This window comes from Athene noctua, unplaced genomic scaffold (assembly GCF_965140245.1).
Source record: "Athene noctua unplaced genomic scaffold, bAthNoc1.hap1.1 HAP1_HAP1_scaffold_31, whole genome shotgun sequence".
NCBI lineage: Eukaryota > Metazoa > Chordata > Aves > Strigiformes > Strigidae > Athene > Athene noctua.
Window position 1 is genome coordinate 541,840 of NW_027437536.1, and position 7,115 is coordinate 548,954.

The following is a 7,115-nucleotide window of genomic DNA, read 5'->3' on the forward strand; positions in this document are numbered from 1 at the left end:
CCATTATTGGAGACTTTGCTTTGTAAACACAACGAATAGCGAGAAAATAGCTCGTGTGCTTAAAGAATGTTAGATTTTCCCCAAGAACAGCTAAGAAAGTCTTTACTGCAGAAACTGAGGACTAAATCAGAAGTACGTATCACTGCAGGTATATGTGGGCAACATGTAAAATCCTGTTAATTTACCAAATACCGCAACAGATGAAAACACATCCTAGAACCCCATCACCTATAAAACAGAAAGGCAAAGACTTCATACGAGCCTGACCAGCTCTTCAAACACGAGTTCTGACTCTCGCCTCTGATGATGCTGATTACCAGTACATACACAAGACAGACAGACAGCAAACAGCTACTGCACCTGCTCTTTTTTGTTCCACTGGTTCGCTTGACCAGAGCCCACACTCAGTAATTCTTTTCTTCCCCTCCAAGGTTAGATCAAGTTTACAAAAACTTCAACAAGACTCAAACTGCCCAACCCTATCCAAAATATGAAACAGGAGTCTCACTGCTCAGCACAATGTTTATCAATAAACCTTTTGAATCGCACAGATGTCTGTTTTGATACGTAGTTCTGACTAAAAAGTCACTGAAGGATGGGGTTTGTACCTCGGATTTTGTGAAATCAGAGTCACACAAAGATCCATGTACTGTATTAGCTCCAAGCAACGTTTGCAGACCTTGCGCCACTCCTTTCATCACTTCTAATGCCTCCTAATGATTTAATTTGTATGTTTATTAAGAGATTGACGTGGAAAAAACAAAGCACAGTATCAAGTAAGCTTCTATCCAGAACTAAAACATTTTTTATTTTTTTTTAGGTTTGTACACATTCAAAATTCATGCCAATTCTGTTTTATGAAGTATGAATTCATTCCCAGTAAGATTATTATGACTTGCACAGCCAGGCAGGGGAAAAAAATGCAGCCAGTGATTAACCTATCACTAACATGAAAAAATATGGAGGGAAAACAAACAGAAAACCCCCACACCACTCCACACGCAACTTGGACTTTCACAAGTAGGTCCAAGCCAGCAAACAGAACTGGAGAAAAGACTTCGAGCTACTGCTTCTTTGAGAAGGGACAACCACCCAAACTGCCTACACTGTGTGGGGAAGAGGGAAAGGGAAAGGAGGGGGATAAAGGGAGGGAGGAGAGGGAAAAAAAAAAAAAAATTATACACACAGCATACTCTAAAACATCAATACAGAATGCCTGTCCCTGAACATCTCACATGTTTTCTAGAAGAGACTTTGCTGGGCCTAAGCAAAGGAAAACAACTTCATTATGGGTAAGTGGGGAAAGACAGAAATCAAGTAGTAACACAGACCAGGCCAGCACCTCACGCATCTCCAGACCTCACACAGCTGTAATGCTGCAAGGTAACTCTTACACACAAATGTTGTCTCTGCAGACATAGATATGTCACCACCACAAATTCTGGTGCCCTTCTACTCGCTCACAAGGCAAGGGTTTCCCATTCTTTACTCGATATAAAGGACTCAGAGAAAGGGTGATCTCCTTCACTTCGGGGTAAAAGCCTGTTTTAACCTAGTCACAGGCAAACGTTCCCCTTCTTGCAAGAAATACAGTCTTTCTTCAGCAACTGAGCTTACAATTTTACCTGTAGCTCTTCTGGGGTGAGAACTACAGCTCACTTTTTTTTTTTTTTTTTTTCACCTCACCGCCTTATGTAGTAGGGAAGGGGGGAAAGGTTTAAGAAACCATGTTCAAACAGAGATAAAATGATCAGCCTCCCTGCCTTCTCCCATAGGTTTCACCAAAAAAAGGGCCATATTAACATCCAACAACAGAAAAAATCACATTTTTTGCTTTACCCAGAGGGCACATTAAAGCAATTGAAATGCAGATGTGCTTCATATAGGTTTGTTTTAGTTGCCTGAGTAGTTTAATACTTACATATTCTTCTTGTTCCTTAGGTATTTCCTGAAGAATCCGATTTTGCAGATCAGCAATTTCCTTTCTTTTCATTTCAAACTCACTGTAATCAGCAGGCTGCATTAGGAATAACAAAGTTAGCGTGTAATTCTCATTCTGCTATCATACCAAACAGTAACCTACTATATCAGGATTAAAAACCAGCTTCCACATCACACTTCTGGAGTTGAACATATTCTCAGATGCGTATTTTACTCAGTCTCCTTCCTGGAAACCCAAGAGATTCTCTTAAAACCCAACCTCTGAGGACGTTGTTCTCTTTATTTATGTGACACACCAAAGGTTCTAGCCATTTGCCTGCTTGTTTCCTAAGTCAAAGAGCTTTTTTTTTTTTAATTAGCTGATCACATATGATAACAGCAACATCATTCATCTGCCAGCAATGCCAGGTTCCCTAATCCATTCACTTCTTTCTCCCACGAGCAGGCCTTTTCCTCATGTCACCTCATTATCCAAGAATCCGTTTCTCAATGGGTTTCATCAGCGTGTCTCACTTCAAATCCCTCCGGGAAGCCTACTGCCCCTTTACATGCTTACAGAGAGACAGATGCAGGTTCTTTTTTTCCTTAAGCATGACCAGAGTAATGAATGTGCAATCAAACAGACAGCACTGAAGCAGGGGTAATATTTACATGCTTTGGACTTTTCTGACGGGCAGTGGAGAACCCTGAAAACTAGAACAGACACTGACTTCTGTCATCAAAGTGGAGGCACACGCATTGTCCACAAAGTAAAAACTTAAAAGTAATCACACAACCAGCACAGTAAAGAGAGATGGACAAAACCGTTCAGCCCTCACCACAGGGACTGAGTTAAAGCCCAGTGCCATGACCGGGCACTGAAAAGTGGCTATGAACTGACCTTTTTTTTCCTTTTTAAGCCATTCAGGCTTCGTCTCAGCCTAAAGCTGAGAACTAAGGCTGAAGCCTAAAACTTCCACAGTGAAAGGCAAAATTCAGGCCAGAAAACACAAACTGTTCTATATAATTACCACTTACATGGAATAGACAAAATTAAACTTTCCAAACCAATTTAAAAAACAACAGACAAAGCCACCAACACTGGAACATTTTCATACTTGCTCAAAGTTGTTCTTTTCAAACAGCTTCTGCCTTAACTGGGACCTTAAGCTCTTCACAGTTTCCTTAACTGATAATAAGTTTTTACTATCGGGTTTTCTATTCAGCCATTCCTCAGCATGTTTTTTGAGCAAGGAGGAAAATTATAAAAAAAAAAATAAAATCAGAAAGTGTTCAAGCATTCCATTTTAATACACTTTAGCCCAATGCATTAGAGAAACTGCCTTAAGCCTACCTGAATCCAGCTTTCCAGGGCCCTTCCCCGCAGAAGAATTCAGTTTAATTACATTAACAACCTTCCGGAAAACCAACATTCTGCTTAAAGCTCAATCCCCTTAAATTACATTGTACTGATTTGTAATGAATCCAGAGGTTCCAGCTTCCAGTGCTTTAGTTTTTAAAAAAGTATCGTTGTATTTAAATGAAATGAAGCATTGGCTCAGGTAACGCACAACTGCAGTTGTTAAGGTTTAACCCCACCACTCTCTCATCACCAACGTACTCCTAGAATTTCCCTATAAAGAGATTAGAGGACCTCTTTCAAAAATAAACTATGTCAGAAATGGTTACTAGTATAGATTAGTGTGGCAGAAATAAGGCATAAACTCGCCTCAACGCTGGCCAAGTATCTGTTCTGTATGACCGTGATCATATTTTGCTCTTGATGAACTTCATGTACGACTTTATTGTAAGCACTCATTATTCCCTTCTCTGCTTCATCATGCTCCTGCATTTAATTACACAGAGAGGAATGAAAGAATGAGAGTCGTTCTTCATTCATACACGCCAACATGTAAGATGCAAAACCTTTACTGAGAAATTCCATTGTTACCGGAAAAGAAAATTCAGTGACCAGATTTTTCTCTCTCTTCTTAAAGAGATTCTAAAAGGGGCGTTAGCAAGTCTAAGAGTTCATCCAATAGTTTCAAGAGAATAAAACTGATTGGACTTCCATGCAGAAGTCCAATTTCTTACTCCAGGTGCTGTGACAGAAGTTCTTTTAGGACGGCACAGTTGAATAGATATGAAATATTAAAGCATGCAGCCATTCTTCTGAGAGTCACTGGTTCTATCACAGAAAGCAGTCACAAGCAGACTAAACTAATGGTTTGCTCTTAGTATGATGCTACATCAAAGGACAAGTTCAACTTTTGCTGACGTGGCTATTCTCTGGCCCAGCAGGGACTCTCACTGCAGAGACAATGGAATATCTCAGAGTTAGCAAAAGAAAACGGAAGAAATGCTTATCAGAAAAGGTAAATAACTGGGAAAAAGACTAACAGAAGCATAGCAAATTATTATCAGTAAGACAAGAACACTTGTCCCATGCAAAATGAAAGCAGTTAAAAACCATTCACCTCATCGGACTGGAAAAAGTAAATGTATCCATACACATTCTCGCAGAGAAGCGATCCCATTATTTTAAACAGAAACTCACTTTTCATCACGTGTGTTTTCAACACCCAACACCAAAACTCAGTACAGTTCAAAGAAAGCTTCTCTGCACATAGCAAGGGAAGAATGAGGTTCCCCAGTTTCCTAGCTAAGCCATACATACAGGTTAGTTAAGTCATACATACAGGTAAGTTCCTGTAACCCAAAGCTGTTTGCTGCCTGCTGCCTGGAAAACACGTTCTCTTCTCTCTGGGGAGCAGCCTGAGTGAGTGTCTGTCACACTGCCACAAAAAAAGATGCTGCCTTGTAGCAAATAAACTCATCTGATACATTAAGAAAAGCTTTAAACTGCAATCAAAGATGTATCAAATATATAGAAGTCATGACACAGCAGGCATGACTGGTACTTGCATTTAAGTCCGTATTCAGTTCTTCACAAACAGCCAGCTCAACCTTTCTGAGAATTTCATCCGCACTGCCAACCCGTTCCTCTGAATGTGAAGATGCTTCTGACATCAGGTCAAAACACTTCAAAGAAATTAAAAAAAACCCCAACAAAACCCAACAAACAAAACCAAACAACCCAGCCTTGCAATTGCAAGGAAGAAGTTAGCAAGCAGACATCGAAACCAGGCAAGAAATACAAAGAGTTAGCACTGCTGAAACCTAGCCAGGATCTGTGTCAGGTCTCACTTTTACCTGCCTCTCACTTGCGTGATATATCGACTTCTACAACTAACAGAGTTAGGCCGCCAGGCAAGAAGAAAGTCAATTCTTGCCCTGATCGGGTTTTATTCTCCTAGTCTCATTTTGATTTTTACCAGAAATGAAACAGCAGAAGAATCCCAGTCCTTCTCCTATTGAGTTTCATGTCAAAAATCAACACGCGTGCTGCCCATACAGTGATACACAAGATGGCAGCTGCACCAGCGAGTGGGCTTTCCATCCCCGTACAGCACTACCTGAGATAAAGACACATCCTGGGATCTATTTCACAGCTTACTAAGCGTGAAATAAGGTTAAAGACTTCACCAGGAAACCCTGTGTGTTTTCACAGAAGTCAGAAATAACTCCAGCTTCCAGATACAAGATACAGGAGGTGCCACAGAGAAACCAGTAAGGTGATGTTAGAATTACCCTGAATGTTGTTTCCAGCCAAGTTTTGTTACTCGTTCTGCAGAAGAGATGTTATTACACTGGCAACCAGAACTGAAATGAAAATACGGTCCTGTATTTAACAGGCAAGACACACAGTCCTACCAGAAACCTGCAAACTCCACCTTGTTCATTTACCTAACAAGGACGTGTATTCCACTAAAAATTGTGAAAATATTTTATTGCCTTAACCTTAAAGGAACTAACAACTTTAAGAGTGCAAGTTCAAACGGTATGTTGCTCCCCAAAGCCTGGGGTTGCAGACTGGGAAGGAGCCATCCAGTCTCCAGAAACTTCCTTGTCTGTCATTGACCCATTTCCTATGGTAGATTCCGATTGATGCTACATGAGACTAATTTGGATTCAGAAAGAGAGGAAGAGGAGTATCTATTTAAAATACGGCGAGGGGAAACACTTCAGAGAGGCATTTCCTCTACACAACTGCTCACACTTTTTTTAAGAAGGAGCTAGAAGTTAAACTGCAACAGAACAATTGAATATCAAAAGCTGAAGTTATTAAGATAGGCAAATGAAAATTCCTTCCTTGGTCTCCCTACCAGTGCTTTACCAACCCATGCCAAAAGTCTGTACGTTTCCCGTGTCTCTGAGCTCTTTGTGGGAACGTTCGGATTTGAAACAGGTAAACCCAAGTTCATCCCCACACCAAGCCCCTTCACTCACCTTCACACCTGCACAACAGCAGGCTGCACTGCCCCCAGCAATCACAGAAAGCCATCGCAGATCTGCTCACTCTCGCTAATCGCTGACGTGGCTAAAGACATTTGCAAGTAATTCTATTCATTAACATTACACTGCACATGACGCGCAAATGAAGACAAACACCAGAACACCTCTCTCCTCTCCAGAGAGGTTTTCATCTCTGCATCCCTTCAGACTCGACAGAGAACTGAGAAAAGTGCTCAGCAGCAGTTTCACATCCAGTACCACACCTCGTTTCCAAAACCAACAGCGCTAGTCACACCAGAAGAGTATCTGCATGCATTCCATCAGGCTGGCCTCAGGGAAAGAATCCTGTCAGCTACATCCCATTTCTTCCCATTTATTTTTCAGACTATAAACACACTTCCCTAAAGCATGAGCAACTTCACCAGCGCACGGACACAGGAGTCGGCTCCAGAAGGGTAACCAGGTCCCATCTGAAGACAGCTCAGCGGCCCCATGCCCTCGTCCCAGACGCTGTCTGGAAGCGCAGTAAGTCAAAAGGAGCAGAACAAGGTCCCACACGCTGCCCATGGGGCAGAGGGAACATGCTCACAGACAGCTGGCACAGGGCCCCTGGCAGCCCTCAGCTCCCACCCTAGCTTGCTTCAGAGGAACTGATGCCTATGCCCACACTCTCAGCCTTCCTCTTGACCAGCGCAGTGCTGTCACTTGGAAAGCATGGCGTGAATTCACCAGCTGGTTATTTTGGTCCTAACCAGCTGGAACAGCCGCAGCTGAAGCCGTTGGAATTTGTAGCTCAGGCCAACAACAGCTCTCACCGGAAGGTACAGGACGGAAGTCAC